This window comes from Acomys russatus, unplaced genomic scaffold, assembly GCF_903995435.1.
Source record: "Acomys russatus unplaced genomic scaffold, mAcoRus1.1, whole genome shotgun sequence".
Lineage (NCBI taxonomy): Eukaryota > Metazoa > Chordata > Mammalia > Rodentia > Muridae > Acomys > Acomys russatus.
In genome coordinates, this window is record NW_026131573.1 from 13,652 (window position 1) to 38,927 (window position 25,276).

A 25,276-nucleotide genomic window follows, 5' to 3' on the forward strand; every position below is an offset into this window, starting at 1 on the left:
AGAGTATGAAGGTTCAGAGGGCTGAACAGGTCCCTCCGTTTCTTCACTGTATTCATGGCTAGCCTTTTGCCCATTAATCTATCTTTATCTATATCTTGCACAGTTTTCAGTAAAATTGCCGGCACTTCCTGTTTTGGTGCTTTTTCAACCAAAGGTTGCACCAGTTCTGGACTTAATAAGTCAATGTTAACATTAGTAGGTTTCATTCCTAATCTGTTTTTTACTGCCTGGGCTGTTCCCATCCATTTCTGTTCTTCTTGGGTGGTGGGTGGGTTTCCTGTTACTGGATTTACATTCAACCCCCTCATTCTTTTCATTAAGGACTTCATCTCCACAGTAAATTGGCTATATAGTACAGGACCTTGATTTCCTTTTTCCTCCAATACCACTGTGTGTCGCTCAGACCGGTAGTTCTTAGTAATTTTTCCAATTTTAGATGAGCTCTCCGTTCAATCCTTTTGCTTAAGAATTTTAGCAGTTGTTATCTCTTGTATAGAGCTGTTTTCTGCTGTGCCTTTACCCGCTCTTCCTCAGATTATTCTGAGTTGACTTCGGGCACTGCGTTTCGCCTTACTTCCACACCCTTAGGGAGGGTAGTGTTTTTAGGCCCAGGTTTTCCCTGCTCCAGTTACCGCCTCTTCCCCAGGTTATTCCCGGGTTGGCTTTGCAGAGTCTGGTAATAGCCTGGTTGCTGTTTACAAGGATTTTAAGCCAATTACATATGTTCCATATGGACTCTGGTTGGACTGTCAGGTACTACAACTACGATACCTGGTGCCTCGGAATCCTGCCGACTACGCCAACTGTCTCGAGCACTGAGCACTTCGCACTCAGGATTCCAAGGCACGTGACAAACGGTCAGAGACACCAAATTGAGATTGGAGGGAAGGAATTTATTTAGGTCTACAGAATGTTCTGCAATCCAAGCTAGACAAAAACAACACCACACTAAAGCTATGGTGGCTATAGCTAAGCCTAGCCATGTATACCATTCCATACCCTAATTCCACAATATTATCTTAATCCGAGGGGGAGTACCGTCAAGCATTACTTATAATGTTTCCACAAAGTAACTAGCATCCATACAATAAGATGCATAATGAAACTAAGGCCAGGATATACGACCTGTCCGTCAAGCCCTGTTGAGGCGCTGATAGGTTCGGAGCCGCGACGTCTCATAGGTCTGCTTTGCGTTTGGGACCTTGAACTCATAGACATCCTCCTGCCTCTGTTGGACCCTCATGCCCAACTTGGGAAGGAAGTCGCCATGAGAGACCACACAAGGCACAACGCACGATGCAAAAGCAAAGGTTTATTGCTGATGTGCCTGGGTCCTACAGCACTCGAGAGGCTAAGGACCCCCAGTGACTGTTACAGGTTAGTTTTAAAGGCTAAAACCACAAAGCAGGTGCGGTTGCTTATTAAGTTAGACCATATGGACATTAGGACATCTGGCGTTGGGAGACCTCTTGTGGGGACTTGGGTGTGGGTCCCTAGGGCGGTTACTGGAAACCGTATGGGACCTCTGATATTTGGGAGCTTGAATATAGCTACTCTAGGAACTAGGGTGTAACTCCTAAGGCTAGCAGTAACGTAACGAGAACTGGGGGAAGCCTCTGGGTAGGCAGGGCAAACAAGTTCTTACATTTTATAATTTTACAGTTTCTCACCTTTGCCTCTCAGGTGCTGAGACTGAAGGTGTGCACTGCTGCCTCAGCAGCCACCACCATTGCCTTGCTAGATTTTAATCCTATTTGGCATAAGTGTATACTACAGCAGTGTCCTACCCAAACTGGCTAGTGGGTGGTCATGATGACAAGCAAGTAAGACAGGGCACCACCCCAGATCCAGGCAAAAACAGGCCAGAGGAGCAGAGCTTAAAGCTAACTGACAATCAGGCATTTTCCTCCTGCCTGCCCAGGAAATTTTCAAAGGGGGAGTCAAACTCTAACTGCTAGGAAAACTCCTGCTGTGTTTCTTAGCAACTTACATTCTCAGAACTCAGTGGCTCTGGACTTGTAAACAAGCCTCCCCCACTCCAACAAGGCTAAAAGGAACACTGGGAGGCAGGTTAAACAAAAGCCGGATTGGAGGAGGAGTTGGAATGTGGTAAAATAATTTTAAGTTACAGGTGGGAGGCGAAACCGCGACTCTTTTCAGTGAGCCTAAAAACTAGAAGCTTGGTCAGACATGGCACAGATCGGGCCGTTTGGTTTTTTGTTGTTGTTTTTGTTTGTTTGTTTTGCACAAACATTTACTGAGGGAGGGGGCATCAGTCGTTCTTGGCCTCTGCCTTCCTCCTGGCCACCAGCAGGCTGCTAAGCTCCTCCCGCTTCCTCTTCACTGTGACTTGCAAGTCCACCCTCTTCTTGATGAACTCGAGCCAGCGCTTGTCCCTGGACACCTTGAGCAGCTCCATGGCGCCGCTCATGGGGTGTGAAGTCGCACATCTCCCTGATCACGTCCCTCACGAACTTGGCGAGCTTGGTGAGGTGCCAGCGGCTGTGCCTTGCCAGCCCGAGTGTGGAGGGCGGTAGGGTGCGGCCGGTAGGGTGTGAGCCCGGTGCGGTGGGGGGGAGGATTGAGAGAGGGCAAATCAGCAGGCAGAACCAGGCCAGAGCAGTCCACTCCTGACACAAATGGCCTCTGTCGGGGTGGAAAGTCCTGAGCTTCCAGCTGCCTGGCCACAGAGGCCGCTATGCTACAGAACATGAACTAGCTCCGAGCCGAGGAGCTGTTCTGCGAAGTGACCATCTTCGCCTCAAATTGCATGGCCACAAAGTCACTCTGGCTGCCTGTTTGCCTTTCCTCAGGGACCAGTTCTTGCTAAACCCCGGCTCAGAGATGCAGGTCTCGCTGATGCACAGCGTGCATTGTGGCGGACCTGCTCCTCTCTTGCTGTGCGGGCGCCCTGGAGCAGTCGGGACTTTGTGAACTGCCTGCTGCTGCCTCCTACATGCAAATGAAGCACTGGTAGAGAAAGGGAGGAACGCCCTCAGCCAGTTCATTGAGCCCAAAATAGGCTTCAAAGAGGATGGAGGCGAGCCTGGTGAGCAGTGTCTGGTTCACCAAGTCCCTCCTCCCTCCCCAGGACCCTAAAGCCAGCACCAGCCCCCACCCCACCTCCTCTACCCTCTCTGCTCCTCTGGCCAGTGAAGCTGGAGTTTCAGCTAGGTGAGGACCTAGAGCTGAAGGCAAGGATGAGAATGTTTCTGACATCTGCATGGTCAAGGTGGAGTCTAAAGTGGCACACTGGCTCAAACCCCCTGGAGGCCTAGCAGGGGGTCTGGGTATCAGGGCCTCTGTGTGCAGCCATCTGGGGGAGCTAACCCAGAGCAGTGTGGCCCCCATCACTGTAGCCCCATCACAAGGCGTGGTGAAGGGCTGCTACAGCCTGTCAGAGGCCGCAAAGGCGAAGGCCTGTTGTTGATCCCAGGAGGCAGAGCCAGTGTGGGGGCCACCTCGGGACTTGTGGAAGCAGTGGTGGGCCGCTGTGGCTGCCTGGGGGCGCGGTGGGGGGGCCAGTCTGGTGGCAGGGGGCGGCTGGGGACCCCTGCCTGGGGGCTTCTTCTCAAGTGGAAACCCCTTAAAAGAACATCAAGTGCACCAAATGCCTGGAAGTATCAGGGTGTGGAGAAGCTGGTCTTCCACATGCGAACGCAACGTTTCGTCTTTATGTGTCTGCACTACAGCAAGCAGTTCAACCACAGCAGCAGCAACCTCAAACGCCAAGTGAATGCCCGCCGCGGAGTCAGGTTGCACTCGTGTGGCATCTGCGGCAAATGTTTCACTCCGAAGTCCACGCTGCAAGATCTCCTCAACCTGCACTCAGAGCGCAGCCCTGTAGATGTTCCTACCGTGATGTGCGCTTCGCCCACAAGCCAGGGCGCCACCTCAAGGAGCAGCATGGCGAAACCACAGCTGAGAAAGTGCTGGGGCTGGCATGGGCGAGATCCTCATTCGCTGAAGGGCAGGAGGCTGCGTGCGGGGGTGGGGGGGGAGGGAGCGAGTTCTGGGCCCAGGCAGAAGTGGAGGGCTGGTTCTGGGTCAGGCGTACATTGTAAGCAGGAGGGATTGGAGAGAAGATCTTGCCTCAAAGAGTAGAAGAAAAAGATGGAGCCGGAGACAGGGTTGACAAGGCTAAGGGAATATGGGGTCCCAAAGAAAGATTTCTTTTTGTAGAGGTGCACGAACAGTGTGGAGGGAGGAAAAAAATTGCAAAGGCTGAAAGAACGTTGGAGACCAGCTTTTCGTGGATAAAGCTGCCTCTGAGGAGGCGGGCTGCCGTGGGAACTGGGGGATTGGCAGGATGCAGCTTCCGTGCTCCAGTTTAGAATAGGTCACTGGGGGAGAGGGTTGTAGGGCAAACCAAGTACGAAGACCCAGGAAAAGACAGGGAGGCGGCTCTTCCATGCTGGGGAAGTGGGGCGGTAGGTACATGGTTCACCGGAAATGAAAGAGAACGGGGTGGGCAACCTGGGTAGGTAATGAGACATGGGCGTACAGTAGCAAGAACAGTGAGTAAAGGGGGGGGGACAGGGCACACAGGAAAAAGACACAAGGAGGGCTGTTGGGGGGAGGGAGGGAGGTAGAGACTTATACAATTTTTAAGAAAAGAAAATGTATTTTTAAGATCTTTTTCCTGGAGTTTGGGGTTTTAGGTTTTCTTTGTTATCTACAAAACAAAACAAAAAAGAAGAGGTACTCCTAGCATATTTAGGGGTGGTCTTTCTGTAGGTGATTAGCAGCTTCCTAGGTCATGTGTTGTTACAAGACTGGAGAGGTAGAAGGCTCAGAAGAAGCCTGTAAAGAAAAATACTTCGGATACAATAAATAAGATTATTCCACAACAAAGGCCTTTTTGTACAATAGGGATATGGAGCCTTGATTGGTTCCTTCACAGATAATATCTTGTCAACATCGGTACATAGCATTTGTTAGAAGGCCTACTGACAGAAGAATAATAGAGTTATGATGAGATTACATCACTAAACCAGAATTTAATAGCAGGGTGGAAAAAGCTCCTGCTAGGGTTCATGGGCTTGGATTAACTATGTGATATGCATGTGTTTAGAGGGCCATTATGTAATATGTAGATAAAGGCTAACTGAAAGGGTAGATATGTCGGCTTCAATAAGGGCTATGGCGATTAAGTATGGTATCAATACAAGAATAATAGATGTGATTGTAGCAGTTGGTGGGCTAATATTTATTAATAATAAGGTAGCTACGCAAATTACGTGTATTAGTAGGAGTCTGGAAATAATATCAACTGTAAGACAAATTACTAGGGCTTTAGGTTGAATAAACAAGCTTATAGTTTTGATGATAATGAGTATAGGGATGAGTAAAATAGTTGTTCCTTGAGGAAGAAAGTGGGCTAATGAGCTTTTTATTTTCTGTCAAAACCTAGGATTGCTGCCTCTGCTCAGAGTGGGGTTGCTGTGCTTCTGTCTACAGGGAGTCTGGGTGGTCAGTGTGAACCTAGCAATTGCTGGCTCCTGGCTCATAGTTAGTGGGCTGTGCTTCTGTCTACAGGGAGCTGGGTGGTCGGTGTGAACCTAGCATTGCTGCTCCTGCTCAGAGTGGGTGGCTGTGCTTCTGTCTACAGGGAGCTGGGTGGTCGGTGTGAACCTAGCATTGCTGCTCCTGCTCAGAGTGGGGTGGCTGTGCTTCTGTCTACAGGGAGCTGGGTGGTCGGTGTGAACCTAGCATTGCTGCTCCTGCTCAGAGTGGGGTGGCTGTGCTTCTGTCTACAGGGAGCTGGGTGGTCGGTGTGAACCTAGCATTGCTGCTCCTGCTCAGAGTGGGGTGGCTGTGCTTCTGTCTACTGGGAGCTGGTGTGTCGGTGTGAATGTGTGCAGGAGAAGGACTAGCAGGTCTGTTGATCCAATGAATACAACGAGGGACAGAATTACTCGGGATCATGTTCATCCTTTTGGGGAGTGGGTTAATATTTACTTTATAATAAGTTTAGTTAGTCATTGTAAGAATGAATGGAGTTGGCTCTTAATTAAGCATTTTGAAGAGGGGAATAAGATTGAGGGGACCATAATAATGATAATGACAACTGGTGTCTTATTATTGTTTGGGTAATAAAAGAGGCGAATAGATTTTCATTCATTTTGATTCTCAAAGGCTTTGGAGTTTCAGTGATTTTAAAGTTTTAGGGGATGGTGAGTAGGGAAAACTTGTGTAGAATTTTTTAATTGAAATAAGGTAAAGACTGTAGTTACTGAAGATAGAGCAGCAGTGAATCATGTGGATGTACCTAGTTGTGGCATTTTCACTATGGAAAAGTTTAGTCTCTAACTTTAACTTAAAAGGTTAATGCTCTAAGCTTCATAGTGAGTTTAAAGTATGGAAACTGATCAATTGTCAAAATGTTTTAGTGATACTATTTCAAGAACAATTGCTATAAAACTGTGATTAGACCCAAAGATTTCTGGACATTGGCAATAGAATACACCTAAGTGATTTGATGTCGCAGTAGCTTGTTTTAGATGTCCTGGGGCTGCATCTGTATTTAGTCCTCATGAGGGAACAGCTCATGAGTGAAGTATGTCTTCAGATGAAATTAGGATACGGATTGGAAGTTATCTTGGAAGTGCAACTCGATTGTCAACTTCTAGTAGGCAGAGTTCAGCTGGTTTTCAGCATTTGTTGGAGCCATTGTGAGGCAAAGCACAAGTCTTCCTAATCAGTTATTGGTGGTTTCAGTATCACTGATGTCTGTAGCTTACTGTGAGGGCAGGGTTTGTTAGCGTCATCTGTTACGTAAGATCTGAAGGGAAGGGAGGGCAAGAGGATTAGAATTACAGCTGGTTGTCAGCCATTTGTTGGAGCCATGTGTGAGGCAAAGCACAGTCTTCCTAATCAGTGTATTGGTGGTTTCAGTATCACTGATGTCATGTAGTTTACTGTGAGGGCAGGGTTGTTAGCGTCATCGTTACGTAAAGATCTGAAGGGAAGGGAAGGGCAAAGAGGATTAGAATTACAGCTGGTTTTCAGCCATTTGTTTGGAGCCATGTGTGAGGCAAAGCACAGGTCTTCCTAATCAGTGTCTTGGTGGTTCAGTATCACTGATGTTCCTGTAGTTTACTGTGAGGGCAGGGTTGTCAGCGTCATCTGTTACGTAAAGATCTGAAGGGAAGGAAGGGCAAAGAGGATTAGAATTACAGCTGGTAAAGTGGTTCAGATTGGTTCACTTCTTGAGCGTCTTGTTTGTACTAGGATGTGTAGTTCGTGGCTGGTATTAATGAGATAATATAGAGAACTAGAGAACTGATAAAGACAGCGATTATTAATGTACGATCATGAAAGTTTATAAGTTCTTCATAATAGGCGATGAAGCGTCTTGTAAGCCTAGTTGCAAAGGGTAAGCCATATAAGATACAAGATCTATAAATTTACTAGTATTTCATTGAGAAAGACATTAAATTTATGAGATTAGAGTGAAACCAGTTTTAGGGGCTCAAATCCTTCCTTTCTTCTTTAACTTTTACATAAGTAGGCTCTTTGAATGTGTGACATGGTGAAGGGCAGCCGTGAAGTAATTCTAGGTTTGTTGATGAAACTGAGAGTATTTCTCATGTGGAAGCAAAAGCTTCTTAGATTATAAAAATCATGATAAGGAAAGCTGTTAGTGAGATAACCGATCTTAGAGAGAAACTACATTTCATGTGGTGTCGGCATCTGGGTAGTTGGAGTAGCATTGGGATTCCTGAAAGACCTACAAAATGTTGAGGGAAGAAAGTTGAGTTTACTCTTAAAAATATAGTAGCAAAGTGGGCTTTTGCATCTGTATTATTTAGTTTAACCTGAGAATAGAGGCAGTGGGCAAATCCAGCTATAATGGCAAACACAGCTCCTATAGATAATACATAGTGAAAGTGGGCAACCACGTAGTATGTATCGTGAAGGGCAATGTCAAGTGACGAGTTTGATAGAACAATTCCCGTGAATCTTCCAACTGTGAATAAGAAGATGAACCCTGGGGCTCATAGTCTAGCTGCGGATCATTTGTGTTGCCTCCATGGAGTGTAGCAAGTCAACTAAATATTTTACACCAGTTGGAATAGCAATGATTATAGTGGCTGGTGTGAAGTAGACTCAGGTGTCTACTTCAAATCCAACTGTAAATATATGGTGGGCCTCAAACAATAAATCTTAGGAAGCCAATAGATTGTAGTTCACACTATTCCTATATATCAAAGGCTCTTTTTTACCTGAATAAGTGAAGATATGTGCTATAATTCTGAATCCTATGAGAATAAGGATATAGACTTCTGGATAACCAAAGAATCAGAATAAATGTTGATAAGTAGTTGGTCCACCCCATCCAGCAGGATCAGGGTAGGTTGTATAGGGTGCCCGGCCCAGCCGGGGTTTGACTAATGCTCGGGAGGAAAATTTTCCTGTATAGAGACAGAACACTAGACATGAAGAAGGGGGCAAGTCTGCATTCTGATCAAACCCCGTTTATTGAAAACTTTCACAGAGTTTATATAGGCACAGAGGCATGGGCTTTGCGTAAGCAAGGGTTGCTATGGATACCTAACTCTGGAATGCCCCAGCAGGTAGGTATCTACCTTTTCAGCTGCTAATTGCAGGAGAGAAATTCCAGGAAAGTCGTGAAGGATCTGGTTAGTCAGGAAAAAGCTTCAGGAACTGCTGCTCACAGGCAGCTGGCCTTTAATCTGATCTTATCAGTAGTCCTACTGGAAAAGGAGTAGCTGGGGGGGGGGTCTAGAATGACCAGCCCCCACAATAAACCACAACAGGTGTTTAACTGCTGACCTGCAACAAGGTCAGTTGGTTTCTGGTGAATGGCAGACTGCTGGAGAAATAGGAAACTAGGCTCTGACAAGATGGCTGAACATTGGCCATGTAGCCTGTCCCGTACATAGGAGGAAGTATAGTAATACCTGTGGCTAATACTGGAAGGGAGAGTAGCAATAGCAGAGCTGCGATGAGTACTGGTGTTTGCTACTGTGTTATGGCAGGTGGCTTTATAGTGATAATGGTGGTATAAAGTTGATAGCACCTGGGATAGATGAGACACGGGATAGATGTAGGAAGAAAGACGGTTGGGTCCACAGATGCTCCTGCATAGGCTAGGTCTCCAGCTAAAGGAGGGATTATACCCTTCCTGCCCTGGCTTTTTACTTTGCATGATGACAGAAGCAGGAGAAATGAGGAGGTGGGAGTCAGAAGGTTAAATTATTTATTCATGCAAATGCTATATCAGGTACTCCAATAATTAGATGCACTAATCGGTTTCTGAAGCCTCCAATTATTATAGGTATTACTATGAAGAAAATGATAGCAAGTGCATGTGCAGTAACGATTACATTGTATATTTCTAATAGGGCTCCAGGTTGACTTACTTTGGCTCAAATTAAAATGCTTAGGACTGTTCCTACTATACCTGCTCAAGCCCCGATGATTAAGTGTAGGATTCCAGTGTCTTTATGGTTTGTTGAGAATAGTCATAGATTTAGCTTGATTAAAGTGATTGATTTGCATTCAAGAGATGTAGGATGGAGTCTTACAGTTCTTGTCAGAAGTTAAACTGTGTGTTTTCTCAGGGCTTTGAACATTCTTGGACTATTATATAATAAACTTCTTATAGAATTAGCTGAACTATCAGGGGCAGGGTCCGTGTTACGATAGTTACGATAGCTAGGGAAGGTAGGAGGAGGTGGTTTTTGAGATTTGTTTGTAGTGTATGACATGGAGTTGTTATTTGTTGGAAAAGGGTAGGTGAAGGAGACTAAGCGGTGTAAAAGAATATGTTTAGTAAAGCTATCACAGCTACTACGGTTGTTAAGGCTGTGTTACTGTTTTTTAGTAATTTTGTGAAGACAGCTCACTTTGGTAAGAATCCTGCTAGTGGAGGAAAGCCTCCTGAGGATAGGAGAATTAGGGACTTTGTGAGTAGTATTATGGGTATTTTATTTCATGAATTGAATTGATTGGCTATGAATGAAAATATTACAAGCTGTGAGGATAATGTAATAGTTAGACTAAGCAGTCTGAGGGTGGAGTTGCTGGGCAGGAGAGCTACTGTTCATATTATGTGGGCGATAGCTGAGTATGCTGTGCTATGTTTGTGTTTGGCTTAGTCCTCTCCACGCTCCAATAAGGACTGAAAGGCTTGTGGTGACAGCTAAGTTAGTATTAAGCAGTTCATGAATTTGAAAGAGGATTGATAAAGGGGTAAATATTTGTCATGAAAGGAGAATTAGGCCTGTGTGAAGGGGAATTCCTTGGGTTACTTCAGGAAGTCAGGAGTGAAACGGGTTTTAGTTGCTAGTGCAATAAATTCTGAGAGTTGTGTTGTTGATTTGTGGTTGGAAAGTCCACCTTCCTAATTGTTTGTAGTTAGAATGATGGCTAGTTGAATGATTATTGAGGCTGTTGCCTGGGTGATAAAATATTTTGTTGCTGCTTCTGTGGGTTGTGCTTTTTTTTTTTTTTTTTGGTCAATTTGAAGGGGAATACTTGCTAGCAAGCTTATTTCTAAACCCAGGAGGTTGGTCTGAGTATTGTGACTACTGGTCCAGGAAAGTTGGTGGAATAGATGGTGAGAAGGTTAGGGGAGTAGTTAGTACAGGAAGGGTGTGAACAGACGCTTTCAGGGTATGAGCCCGATAGCTCCATTAGCTGACCTTACCAGGACAAGGTGGAAGGGTAGAACGGATATTTTTGAATTCTTAAGTGCAGGTTCAATTCCTGTCATCCTAGAAATAAGAAGGTTTAAACCTCTATTATTTACTCTGTCACAGTAACTCTTGTCATCCATATTTCTAAGTGTAATGTGGAATACTTGCTAGGGAAGTTGGTAGTGAGATGAATCGTATGCAGAGTGCTAGTGTGAGATGTATCACAGACAGAGTGCTAGTGTGAGATGTATCACACACAGTGTGCTAGTGTGAGATGTATCACAGACAGAGTGCTAGTGTGAGATGTATCACAGACAGAGTGCTAGTGTGAGATGTATCACATACAGAGTGCTAGTGTGAGATGTATCACAGACAGAGTGCTAGTGTGAGATGTATCACAGACAGTGTGCTAGTGTGAGATGTATCACAGACAGTGTGCTAGTGTGAGATGTATCACAGACAGTGTGCTAGTGTGAGATGTATCACAGACAGTGTGCTAGTGTGAGATGTATCACAGACAGTGTGCTAGTGTGAGATGTATCACAGACAGTGTGCTAGTGTGAGATGTATCACAGACAGTGTGCTAGTGTGAGATGTATCACAGACAGTGTGCTAGTGTGAGATGTATCACAGACAGAGTGCTAGTGTGAGATGTATCATTCGCGGAGTGCTAGTGTGAGATGAATCATTCGCAGAGTGCTAGTGTGAGATAAATCATACACAGAGTGCTAGTGTGAGATGTATCATTCGCGGAGTGCTAGTGTGAGATTTATCACAGAGTGCTAGTGTGAGATAAATCATACACAGAGTGCTAGTGTGAGATGTATCATTCGCGGAGTGCTAGTGTGAGATTTATCACAGGCAGAGTGCTAGTGTGAGATGTATCATTCGCAGAGTGCTAGTGTGAGATTTATCACAGAGTGCTAGTGTGAGATGTATCATATGTGTCAGCTTTTACTGTGTAAAAATCTCTGTTTAGCTTCCAGGAATGTCCACATAAGCTGTAAACATAGCTGTCAGGAAACAACCTATGGCTGCAGTCTCTCCCCTCAGGGTCATCCCAGGCAATAACAGGCAGAGAAGTTTGTCACTAGGGAAGTGTGACTGCATGCAATTCACAGGCCAAAGAGTTTGATGTATTGGGCATGCTTAGAATCTTACCTTTCAGTGACTTCCTGCTTTGGCCCTTTGTTTCTTTAAACCTCAGCATCTCTTGGAAGTGCTCTACTAAAGGGACAAGATACTAAATGTAACTTAAGGAATTACACTCCAAGAATAAGAACAAAATCCAGTTCTCAAATGGGGACGTTTGGGAATTGGATTGGAAGCCCTGGAACTCTAAGGGATGAATAATCAGTGTCGACACCCCTCTCTCTACTGGAAAACGACTCAGAAGTTGGCTGTAAGAGATGAGCCTTCCAAACAACAGGTTTAATACCTTGATGAACATTACCACCAAGAGCTGTGACTTTAGGTCCCTCTGCAGCTGACCCCAAATTTACCCCTTGGTGTTAAAAGTGCCAATTAAGTAATAAAAACCAAACATTGGTCAGATGTAATTAGTTTGAAAATAGAGTTTTACAAGGCACCTCCTGCCATGCCAAGCAAAACAAATTAACCTGTCTGAAGATGCACACAGTGATGTGGACAAGGAGCACAGGGTTCTCAGATGGACCGTCTCTGTGCTGTTTCTTAGTATGTGCTTTTCTGGGAACAGGAAACAGGAAACAAATTCTGGATCCAAACAGTGGATACACAGTTTATGTGATCACCCCCCATCTCATTAAAGATGTCTTTAAAGACTCCAGTTGTTCTAGGCTTGATTGAAAGTGTAAGTATTTTTTTAAAACAGATATTTATTTATTTATTATGTATTCAGTGCTCTGGCTGCATGTACACCTGCAGGCCAGAAGATAGCATCAGATCACATTATAGATGGTTGTGAGCCACCATGTGGATGCTGGGAATTGAACTCAGGACCTCTGGAAGAGCAGACAGTGCCCTTAACCTTCTGAGCCATCTCTCAAGCCCCCGAAAGTGTAACGCATTTTAAAACACACAATTTTGATACGAAAAGTCTCCAAAGGCATTGCCAACAAGTTACCCACATAAAGGCATTTCTTGTTTGGAAGGTTGCTGGGCATTTCTTGGCCCACCTCTGAAAGAGCATCCTTTCAGTGGTTCCCTGGAACTACTAAGACAAGTGCCCTGTCCTAGGTACCTCTGGGACCAGGTGGGCTCCTTTGCTGTAGCTCTCTGTTCAGTTTATGAGGACTGAACTCAACCATCTAACCTATTCTTGTAGCTCTTGCTTAGTTTATGAGGACTGAACTCAACTGTCTAACCTTATCTGTTTTATCTCCTAGACTATGTGGATTGTGTCAGATGGTCAGTGGGGAAAAAGATCTGAACCTGAGGACACAGACGGCATCAAGTCAAGGAGTCATTGCACTTCTATTATTTCTGCGTCTACAGCTTGGGAAGGAGAAGTAAGAGGGAGAGAGATAAGAGTGACAGTAACGCTGACGGACAGTCACCTACAGAGGCGCTAGGTCATGTCCTGGCCACTGCTCTAATATTTCAACTCTTTGATCCCGACTTCTCTTACTTCCTTAAGCAAGTATTGCAAACATTATTCCAATATGTTGTTTTAAGTTGGGAAACTCTAACACAAGTAGTCAGGGAATTGACTTATGCCATTGAAGATTGTCCATTAGAGCAGCATTTGAGGGCTGCGACTTGAGCAAGCATCCTTCTGCGTAGCCATTAACAGGACGCTCCCTGGTTTCCTCATCATCAGTCTTTGGGATACAAAATAGAGAAAGAGAGGGGAAAGTGTGTGTGTGTGTGTGTGTGTGTGTGTGTGTGTACGTGCACATGTGTGCGCCTGCGCACACGCGCGTGGGATCAATTGAACTACAGATTTTTGTAAAACTACAGTTCTATTGAAAAAATATTAAACTTAGCAATGATATCCCATGGGGGCTACATTGAAACATTAGTGAGGGCTGGAGATATAGCTCAGTGTTAGAGAGCTTGCATAGTATATGCAAGGCCCTGAGTTCAATATCTAGGATGGGGAAAAAACAGAAAGAAAGGAACAAAAAGAGAAGAGGAGGAGGAGGTAAGAGAGTGAGAGAGAGAGAGAGAGAGAGAGAGCATTCCTGAAACAAGGTTGTCTCTAGAGATTCCAAACTGGGAACCAGGATACTGCTTTGAAAATATTTAAATCCTAAAGTTTCCTTGTAAAGTATTAACAGAAACTGGTTAACTTTTTTTTATGTGCAACTCGATTTCTATCACGTAAAACATAAATCATTTAATGTATCATTTACAGTCTTAGAGAGGCAGACATATTTAATCCAAAGTCATAAACTCAATAATAAATAAAATTAAAAACAGACAAAAACCATGGTCAAGCCAAACACACCAGATGCACAAGATATAACAAGACACTCTGGTTGTTGCTACTCAGAGTTGTGATCATCACAAGGATAACTTTCCCTGCACTGTATGCAGCTTGTTAAAAAGCTTGAAAAATATTCCCCCAAAGAAAATACATATGCACACTGTATGAGAAAAGCAAGAATCAAGCAGACAGAACAGCAAGTGGCTCCCAGTTTGCTAAGCAGCAGCCAGATCTAGGGATAGCACACTCTAGACAATGGCTTCATTCGACCAAAAAAAAAAAAAAGTTGTAGAAAAGCTATTGTAGAAAGAAAAGAATTAGCCGATCGCTGTGATTTGAGACCATCTTGATCTACAAAGTGAGTTCAGGACAGCCAATGCTACACAGAGAAACCCTGTCACAAAAAACAAAAGGAAGGAAGGAAGAATTGTATTGACTGCTAACAGCTGGGTGGCCCTAGGGCCTCAGTGTCACAGCAGCAGGAAGAGGAAATGCAGGCGCCTAGAGGCCTTGGTGCCACAGGTGCAGACATTCATTCTGAGCCAGAACAGCCACTGCTGCTTTTGTGGCTGCAGAGCTTTTACCGTATTTGAGTGTGGGGTGGGGGAACAGGTTGAGACAAGGTATCTCTGTGTAGCCTTGGCTGTCCTGGACTCACTTTGAAGACCAGGATGGCCTTGAATTCACAGAGATCTGCCTGCCTCTGCCTTGCTGAGTGCTGGGATGACAGGCATGCGCCACCATGCCCAGCTTTTTCCAAATCTTGATGCCATTTTTATACTCTGTGGGGACAAGGCAAGAGAAGCGTGTGGACTCCATTGGATTATAATGTGTTTGTAGACGATGGGTAGGGTGGGGTATTAGAGGAGGGCAAGACATGTAGGAACATGCAACCTAGTGAGACTATGGCACAAAAATAACTGATTTGTTTTCATTATTCATTACTCATTAATATACAACAACCAAAAGCAACTGGGGAGTTTACATACTAAAGTAATAAATAATAAGAGGTTCAATTCATCTGGCAGTTAAGCTGCAGGAGTCGGGTGTGGTGGCACCCGCCTTTAATCCCAGCACTCAGGAGGCAGACCCAGGCAGATCTCTGTGAGTTCAAGGCTAGACTGAAAAACCAAAGCCAAAACCAAAACCACCAGCTGATCCCTGGGATACTGGGGATGAATAATTGGGCTTTCTTTGTTTAGAGGTGGTAAAAATAAGGACGCAGCTAGCCTCTGTGGTGCACACCTGTAATCCCAGCACTCGGGCACTCAGTAAGGCAGAGAGGGGCCCACAGATTCCTGTGAGTTTGAGGAAAGCTTATTCTATAAAGTGAGTCCAGGATAGCCAAAGGTACAGAGAGAAGCCTTATCTCAAAATAATAAATAAATAAATATAAGAACACAAAGGCAGGGGGAGCAATCAGCTAGGCTCTCAAGGCCTGTTCTCCAAGCTTTGCAAGCCTCAAGTGCATCATAAATGGGGTGATTCTGGACAACAGAGATGGCAGGTTTGGCCTCAAGGCAATGGGTGGATGAGGCCTCTCAGAGGTGCCTTTGTCAGGGAGACAGCCTAGCACAAGGAGCCATGGTGCTTTCAAATACTTTACAGTGTGGTCCCTTTTCAAACATCCCCCAGTGTAGGAGAGTCAGGCGTAGGGTAACTGAGGTAGAAAAGAAGAGATGTGTGTCCCTCACAGTGAGGCTTCAGAACAAATCTTGTCATTTCCAACTCAACATTCCTATTTTGGGGGATAGTTCCCAGGGGCTGATAGTGTGGCTGCCATTCCTTACTTAGTATTCCCCGCGTGTACTCACGTATACTACTTTCTTCTCCCCACACACCCTCCTGCTGGAAGCAGAGCTTCCCTGATGAGCTCCACTGTCTGAGTACACGAAGTATAGAGAGTTAGATCACTGGACCTTGTTCCATTGCGTTTCCACACACAACGAGGGACAAAGCTGCCTCGGCATAGTTCAAGGCCTTTTCCACCTGACCAACAGAATCAGTGGACCTTAATAACAGCCTTTTGGTTTTATAAAAGGCTCCTCACCCAGAGTTTGAACTAGAAAACAAATAGATATGTAGCTCTCCCTGCCATCTGTAGCTCATTTTCCATGGTTTTAGGTACCTGTGGTCAATATGGTCTGAAAATGTTAGGAGAAAAATAAAATTATGAGAGAAATAAAAGTCCTTGAGCTTGTACATTGATTCATACCTTTCTATTGTAATTTCCTTACGTTTTATTTACTAGTTGTTGTTAATGTCTCTCTGTGCTTAACTGCATATTAGAGACCTGAATGTATATGAAAAACAGTGCAAATAAGGCTTTGAACAATCTGCAGCTTTAAGGACTGCTATGGGAGCTTGGAGATGTTGGGGACGATAGGCCATGTGGCCAATGATAAGCCATCTTGTCTAAGTCTGCACCTTTAAGTCTTTGTCTTTCCCAGAGCTTGCCTTTCACCAGAAACTAGCTGACCCTGCTGTGAGTCAGCAGTTAGAGTAAAGACAGATAGGGATGGAGCGACCCTGCTGTGAGTCAGCTAGATGAAGACAAAGCAAGATACCCTATGTGGCAGGACATTATGACCCTGCCTGGAATTCCCTATGCTTTGAGAAAAGCCTGCAGCTGGGTTGCTACAGCAATATGCTACCCTGCTTTCTGAACTATAAAAGCTGCTGCCTGACTAATAAAGTTTGAGAGTTTGATCAATCAGACTTGTTCTCCTTTCTTGTGTCTTACATTCTCAACAGGTGACCTACCTCCCGAGTTTTAGTCAAACCGCAGAGGTCGGGTCATGGAGCTCGGAGCCCATCTTCCTTGACTAAAAGGGACCTGGTTCAAGTCCTCTGCACTTACTATCTCAAGTTGCCACTAGTTCTGTTGCTGTTGCTTTACTTTGGGTTTTTTGAGACAGGGTTTCTCTGTGTAGCCTTGCCTGTTCTGGACTTGGTTTGTAGACCAGGCTGGCCTCAAACTCACAGAGATACTCCTGCCTCTGCCTCCTTGAGTACTGGATTACAGGCGTGTGCCACTGCATTTGGCTAAATTGCCACTACTATGAGGCAAGTGAGTGCTTATAAGTAGAATACACATGACAGCTGCCAGTACAGCTCAAAGCTTCGATTTTGCAATTTTCTGTTTCCTTCTTCCCTAGTGGTCTGGCAAATCCATTCCCATACAATGCAAAACATGCGTCAGAGTTCACAGGTCTGCTTCCACATGTGGGTCTTCATGCCTGTGTTTCAACCTCAGCATTGATAGTTCAGCACCTTGATAACTGCCTTCCTGCATTATTTGTGACTTTATACCTCCTACCTGTCCACCCTTTTGTGTTTCATTGATAACAGGACCTCACTAAAGGGAGAGATAAACTCAAGGCTCTAGTTTACCTTCATAAAATAGGCCCAAAGCTGAGAATCAACCAGGAGAACAGCTTTGGGGGTTACGTACTTTGTCTGTGTTTCTGCCAATCGACACAGATACTTTAGCACTGACAGTTTGGCCAAAGATACCTAGAAAGCACAGGGCTCCTTATAGCCTCTGTGGCAGCCATGGATCAGCTTTACAGCCCGAGTTCTCCCAGTCTAGAACTGTGTATTAAGGTTCTGGTTCTAGATAGTGGCTGCTGCTCCAGAAAAAATCACATACCCTCACCTTGCAAAAACACCTCTGTTTTCCCATTTGATTTATTAGTGAAAAAAAAAACTCACACACATACTCGTATTTTAAATTTTTTTATTTTTTTATTAATTTATTCTTGTTACATCTCAGTGGTTATCCCATCCCTTGTATCTTCCCATTCTTCCCTCCCTCCCATTTTCACCTTAATCCCCTCCCCTATGACTGTGCCTGAGGGGGACTTCCTCCCCCTTTATATGCTCATAGGGTAGTAAGTCTCTTCTTGGGCACATACTTTTAACTACTCTCAGCTCTACCATTAAAACTGAATGAATCGCAACTTTCATTAACAATGATACCTTTGGAAATGAATACAGGACAAAACTCTTACTCATTAATAAATCAAAATTTCCACACAATATAATTCAAACAGGCATTTGGATGCAGTGGTGCACACTTTAATGCCAGCACTTGGGAGGTAGAGAAAGGTGGATCCCTGAGTTTGAGGCCAGTCTGGTCTACAGAGGGAGTTCCAGGACAGCCAGGACTACACAAAGAAACCCTGTATCAAAAAAAACCAAAACCCACCTTTCTGGCGGTGACGAGCTCCCTACGAGAACATGCCTCTCGCAAAGGACCTATGTCCTTCATCCCTCTCCAGAAGAAGAGAAGAGGAAACACAAGGAAAAGCACCTGGTGCAGAGCCCCAGGTCATACACTATGGACGTGAATGCCCAGGCTGCTATAAATCACCATGGTCTTTAGGCATGCACACACAGTCATATTGTGTGCTGACTGCTCCACTGTTCTCTGTCACTCCACAGGTGGAAAAGCAAAGCTGACAGAAGGATGCTGCTACAGAAGGAAGAAACAGACTGTACCTAATTGAGATACTAATTTATATAAATATCAAACCAAAAAGCAAAACCAAAAAAAGTGTGTTTTTTTTCTCCATAGCGGCTATGTGTTAATTAATTTCCCTCCTCTCTCTCTAAGTACTATATATAGAAAGGTGATCCACACATCAGTTTCTTCAGATGACCTAAACTCTCCACCAAGCCTTGGGATCATGGGACTCCGTGAACAAGAACAGTTGCTTGCAACATTCGCTGTGTTCTGATGCTCACTGAATACTCTGCGTTACCCAGTGCTCCTTGGCAGCTGACCTCAGATAATAACTGTGTGGTGGGCAGCATGAGGCACACAGGTGCGGGGGGAGCAGCTGTTAGGATTTCCATAACTCTCCCGAGGAGGGATAGTCACAGACGTGTCCAGAGAGGTGCATGTTTCCTGGGTGATTCTAAATGCAGCCAGGCTCAAAAAGATTAACCACCACACTGGTACGGTGCGTTTGCTCACAAGTTCATCTGCCCCACTCCTGTGCCCACTGTGTACAAAATCTGGGTGCTGTCAGGCTGATCTGGACTCTGAGTGCTTTCTCTTGCTTATTTGCATTCTTAGCCCAAGATCTAGGTGGTCAGTAAATGAGTCCAAGGAGAGACTGAGGACCAAGGCCTGTGCAGGAGAGAGGAGAGGAAAGCAGCTGCAGCTTCTCTAATGTGGCAAGAATAGCAGATGTAGTAGATGTTGTTGGACCCTAGCCCAAAATGTTGGACCCTGGGAGTCCAATTCAGTAAGGGGGTCGCAGCGAGAAACCCCTCAAGTCACACCAGCTGAGAGGTATAGGTAAAATTTATTATTGACACAGCAGAAGTCCCAATTGTAGATGTGTCAGGGTCTCTCAGCACTAGGGAGGCAAGGGACCCCAGTAGCTGTTACAGACTGCTTATAAAGGCTAAAACCGCAAGCCAGCGGGGAGGACCTGACCCTTAAACTGGTTGGGCTGCTGTATCTGAGGTATGTGAGCAGGATGATTGGCTCGGCCAGGTTAACTGGGGGCAGAGAGCAGGCCCTGCAGGGTCTTTCCCCACGGGGTGTCTTCCTAAAGCTGCAGGTGGTGTTTTGCTGGTTTCTAGGAACTAGGGCAGGAGTCAAACAACCCAAGCATGGCCTTGTTTTTCAGGCTTTTCAATGTCGCTCTCTGCATTCCATTTTTGCTTCTAGAAGTACACGAATTACGCCCTACAAATAAATGCCAGTCACCCTGCTGTGTAGGATCTCATTAGTGACTGGCCATCATCATCAGAGCTCGCCCTCCCCACACCCTCTCCTGGCAGCAGACTTGTGCTTGGCTCTCAGCCTGGCCCTTTTCTTCACTGCCCTCTGAGCCGGATGGGCAGTTCACTGTCCCCACCAGGTAAGTGGATGTTTCTACAGAAGAGTGCTCTTTCCTTTACCTGTACACCATCCCTGTGGGAGTAGGGAGCTGTCAAGCGTGTTCCTGGGAGAGCTGAATTTAACAGAAAAGAGATACTTAATCCCCTGCCTTCCCTGAGCTAGAGTCACCTTCCTGTGGGATGTGATGTAGTAGAAAAACACAAGGATGGAACTTAGCAGACAGTGTTTGCCTAACATGCGTAAGGCCCTAGAAGGGATGCTCAATATCACAAAAAATACAGACAAAAAGTATGCAGAAAACCAGCAACGCATTAGATGTCATCATCCCTCCATCCTCCATGACTCAGCTAAGTATGGCTCAGTGGTCAGCGCGCTTGTTTGCACAGATAGGAGGACCCGAGTTCAGATTCAGCAGTGTGCCCCTATGTGCCGGTCACCCCAGCACTATGAGATTCAGCAGTGTGACCTGTGTGCGGGTCACCCCAGCACTATGAGATTCCAGCAGTGTGGCCCTGTGTGCCGGTCACCCCAGCACTATGAGATTCCAGCAGTGTGGCCCTGTGTGCGGGTCACCCCAGCACTATGAGATTCCAGCAGTGGGCCCTGTGTGCGGTCACCCCAGCACTATGAGATTCCAGCAGTGTGACCCTGTGTGCGGGTCACCCCAGCACTATGAGATTCTAGCATGTGTGTGGACCTTGCCTGAGTGCGGGTCACCCCAGGGACTATGAGACTCCAGCAATGTGGCCCTGTGTGCCGGTCACCCCAGCACTATGAGACTCTAGCAGTGTTACCCTGTGTGATGGTCACCCCAGCACTATGAGACTCCAGCAGTGTGGCCCTGAGCGCGGGTCACCCCAGGACTATGAGACTCCAGCAGTGTGGCCCTGTGTGCGGGTCACCCCAGCACTATGAGACTCCAGCAGTGTGGCCCTGTGTGCTGGTCACCCAAGCACTATGAGACTCCAGCAGTGTGGCCCTGTGTGCGGGTCACCCCAGCACTATGAGACTCCAGCAGTGTGGCCCTGTGTGCCGGACACCCCAGCACTATGAGACTCCAGCAGTGTGGCCCTGTGTGCGGGTCACCCCAGCACTATGAGATTCCAGCAGTGTGGCCCTGTGTGCAGGTCACCCCAGCACTATGAGATTCCAGCAGTGTGGCCCTGTGTGCGGGTCACCCCAGCACTATGAGACTCCAGCAGTGTGGCCCTGTGTGTGGGTCACCCCAGCACTATGAGATTCCAGCAGTGTGGCCCTTGTGTGTGGGTCACCCAAGCACTATGAGATTCCAGCAGTGTGGCCCTGTGTGCAGGTCACCCAAGCACTATGAGATTCCAGCAGTGTGGCCTTTTTTTGCGTGTAACCCCAGCACTAGGGTGAGACAGAGAAACAAAAACTGATGAGGCTTCCCGGGTGGCAGCCAGCCAAGAGTAGTGAGGTGAGGTTGAGAACTAGGAGGTCAGGCCTGAACATCTTCCTCTGTCCTCCCCATGTTGGCAGATGGACACTAATGGGCAAGAGCAAGAGTCGGGGTTTTTGGAAAACAATCACTTCTACTAGAGACTGAAAAGTATCCCAGACTGTCTGAGGAAGGAAATATGAGTGTCCTATTGTTCTAGAGAGCAAGCTCACAATCAGTTGCAGATCAGAGCCTCTCACCCACATGCAGCCCCACGGAAGTGTGTAGAGGCCCAGAAATGGCCCACAGACAGGCCATCGCCAAAGCCCAACCCAACATGGGTGACAGCTCACTAAGCTGGAAACTGGAGCACACTGCACAGTCTGCAGGCAGCTCAACAGGTTGGAGAGTGTCCTCTCCGAAACGACTCGGTTGGTCTAAATCTTTTCTGGCAGGTGTCTCTGCTTTCTTTGAGGCTGTTGGTCTGGTCTTAGAGTCTTTGCAGCTAGGCTCGTCTGAGAGCCTTCTTTGCAGCTGTTCCTCAGGTCTAGGAGGGACTCTCAGGTTTTCCTGCTTACTCTGACTGGGCGGCAAATCTGGTCAGTTTCATGGACATCCTGAAACTATTTTAAGTCGTTTACTTCCTGCTTTAGGAGCTTCCCTGCCAGACCTCTGAGAAACTGTTACTCAAGAGAGGGCAGGGGTGGAGTGGGCGTGGCAATGCACAACAGGGTTAGAGTGATAGAACAGAGAAATGATGTGAGTGTAATCTCAAAAATAATTGTAAAGATATAAACAATTACTCATCAGTACGAAAGAACCAACCTTTGAAACATGCTACAGCTGATAAATCTCCAGAGAATTATGCTGAACAAAGAGCCACAGGTCTCAAACATACGTAATTAAGTTCGTTTGTTGCTTCTGAAAAGATTACATTTTAGAAACAGGGAACAGGTCATTTGTTGCCAGAGGCTAGGAGATGTGGGAACCCCCCTCTCTGACACAGACATTTACTAGCACCTTTTTATTCTCCCCCTCCCCTTCACCTCTTGGTATTCATGGATGTGCTGGAGAAACAACCATCTCATCTCAACTAAAATGGAAACAGAAATGCTGAGCGTGGTGGGAGGAAACAATGCCCGCAGTGCTGAGGAAGCTGAGGCAGGATGAGCGAGAGTTTGGGGCTAGCCTAGGCTATGTACAGTGAGACTATCAAGAAAAGGATTAGAAATAAGGGAAGTGAGGAGGAAAGGAGAAGAAGGAAGGAAAATTAAATAAGTTATCACATCCTCTTGTCGTGCCAGAGCCAAAATGAAGAGGAGAGCCTGGGGTTACTATCAGTGATCCCACTGCATCATGGAGAGAACTGGCCTCAGTAACAAAGCAGCAGCAGCTAGCTGCAGACCTTTCCCGTAGATGGAAGTGCTGTCGCTCTCAACTCTACATGATCTTCACCCACCTTCCTTGGAGCCATTGACAAGTCCCGGGATTCAAACAGGCTCAGACTCTCCCTCCCTCGTCTATGCTGCAACGCCAGACCCTCTGCCAATCAACACAAACCTCTCTATGATACCACACAGAATGCTAGTTGCATATATGTGTACAGTGTGAGATGATCAAGACTGAGTTACGTGTGCAGCACCTCAAATAGTTTTCATTTCCGTTTTAAGTTTGTTTTTAAAAAATGTTTGTTTTATATTTAATTGTATGTAGGTGGTGTTTTAAAGGAAAAATCTTCTGTCAGGGGCTGGAGAGAATGAATGCTCAGCAGTTCAGAGCATTTACTGATCTTGCATAGCACTGGAGCTCTTACTTCCAAGCACCCCTGCTTGGTGGCTCCCAACTGCCTATAACCCAGCTGCAGGGATCCAACTTCTCCTTTTGACCTCCTTGGGCACCTGTACTAGCGTGTGAACAGACCCTACACACAAATGCACGCATGCACACATCACCAAAATATAGTAAAAATACATCTTTTTTTTTTTTTTAAGCTGGGGAGAGCAACATCAAAGTGGAAGTTTAGGCCAGTGAGATGGCTCGGCAGGTCAAGGCAACTTGTCACCAACCCACCAACTCAGTTTAGTCCCCAGGACCCACATGGTAGAAGGAGAGAACCAGTTCCTAAATGTGTCCTTGTAAGACTGAGACCTCTAGAGAGACCTCTAGTCTATTCCCAGAGTCCCCACTAAGAGACGGAGTCCGCTGTCAATGCAAATGCATAGGGATAGGAATTTATGGAGCCATCGTGATGGGGTCTGTCCAGATCTTTCAAGCTGCAGACCCCAAGAACAGAGGCACAGGCTTTTATAGGTTTTACACAATAAATGAGTTTCGCAGTATGATTGGTTGGCATTTGGGCAGAAAAGCTGCAAACAGGGAGTTAGAAGTCTTGGCATTTGATGGTTGGATATGGGTGGAGGGGCAACTTAACCTATGGAAAAGATTGGTTGAAGCAGTCACAGGGGGCGTTTAGGAACTTTTTTAGTTGAGGAGGGGTAGTGGAAATTTAAACAGCTGGTTGTCCTTGAGTCCAGCTGGACCCTGAGCACAGACTGAGACCTTCAGTCAAGTTGGACTCTTCATTTTTCCCCTCCCTGCCACAGACACACAGTGATCTGGTATCTGTCTGTCCTTTGTTCAAGCTGGACCCTCTAGAAATTTACATGCTTTGGCCTTAAGGGGGTCTTTAAGGAAGACTGAGTAGGCCGACTTGACATTTTCCCAGACTTTGGCCTTAATGGGGGTCCATGGGGGGCTGGTTCCTTCATCCTCTGACCTCTGCACACCCATCATGGCACCTGCGCATGGCCCCACCTCTCTTCACTTTCTCTCCTCCCTCTCTGTCTCTCCCTCTCCATCTACACACACACACACACACCACACACCACACACACACACACTTTTTAAATGTTTTAAAAGAACATTCAAATGCAGAAACCTGAACCTCAGTAACACTCAGCTGACTTCTATGTCAAAAAAGGGCCACATAATAACACTGAAAAAAGAATTCAAAGAAGAAATTGTTAACTGTAAGAGACAAACTCCTAATTTGAAATAAAAAAAAGCCAAATAGGAAAAATTAAAGCATTCATTGTAGATAAATAGTTGGCTCTTTTGGAGGTAATTGACTGGTAATGCCAAAAAATTAAATATGGAATTTAGCAAAAATGCTTCTCCTGGCATTACACATAATAGCAGGAATCCATTGGTAATACTGTTAAATCACCATAAGCAGGCGAATTTTAGAGGATTTGCTGAGGGTGCTTCCAACACGATCCATACCTGCCTGTGACAACAATCCTGGCAAAACTGTTTAGGCCAGACACGCATGAGCATCAAATGTCAAGGAATCCTCTGAACACTGCAGGTGGATCTGACATGAGTGCTCTTCACTAGGTTAGAAATCACTCTGATTGCTGTCCATTTATTATCAGAGCAGATTGAAGCCTCTCTTTGCCAGAGAACTCTCAGTCTACCATGGACAAAAACATAAAACATATAATCCTTGTGTGTGTTGGTGCATGTGCACACGGTGTGTGGGTGCTTATATCCTGTCTAAGGGAGGCCAGAGCAGGAATCAGTTCACACCATGTATCACTCTCAGCCTTTGTCCCTTAAGACCACAGCCTCTTGCTGAGCCTGAAGCTAGCTGGGACTCAGCCAGCATGTCCAGGGATCATCCCTGTCCTCTTCTCCCCTGCGCTGGGGCTTTAGGCATGTGCACAGCTGTGCCTGGCTCTGGGGTTATGGGCATGTGCACAGCTGTGCCTTGCGCTGGGGTTATAGGCATGTGCACAGCTGTGCCTGGCTCTGGGGTTATGGGCATGTGCACAGCTGTGCCTGGCTCTGGGGTTATAGGCATGTGCACAGCTGTGCCTGGCTCTGGGGTTATGGGCATGTGCACAGCTGTGCCTGGCGCTGGGGTTATAGGCATGTGCACA

General features: G+C 46.0%; 1 pseudogene; it reads left to right on the plus strand.

Moving 5' to 3' along the window:
• Positions 1-2,417: 2,417 nt before the first annotated feature.
• LOC127186297 (zinc finger and BTB domain-containing protein 12-like) lies at positions 2,418-4,064 on the plus strand (annotated as a pseudogene).
• The last annotated feature ends 21,212 nt before the right edge of the window (positions 4,065-25,276 follow it).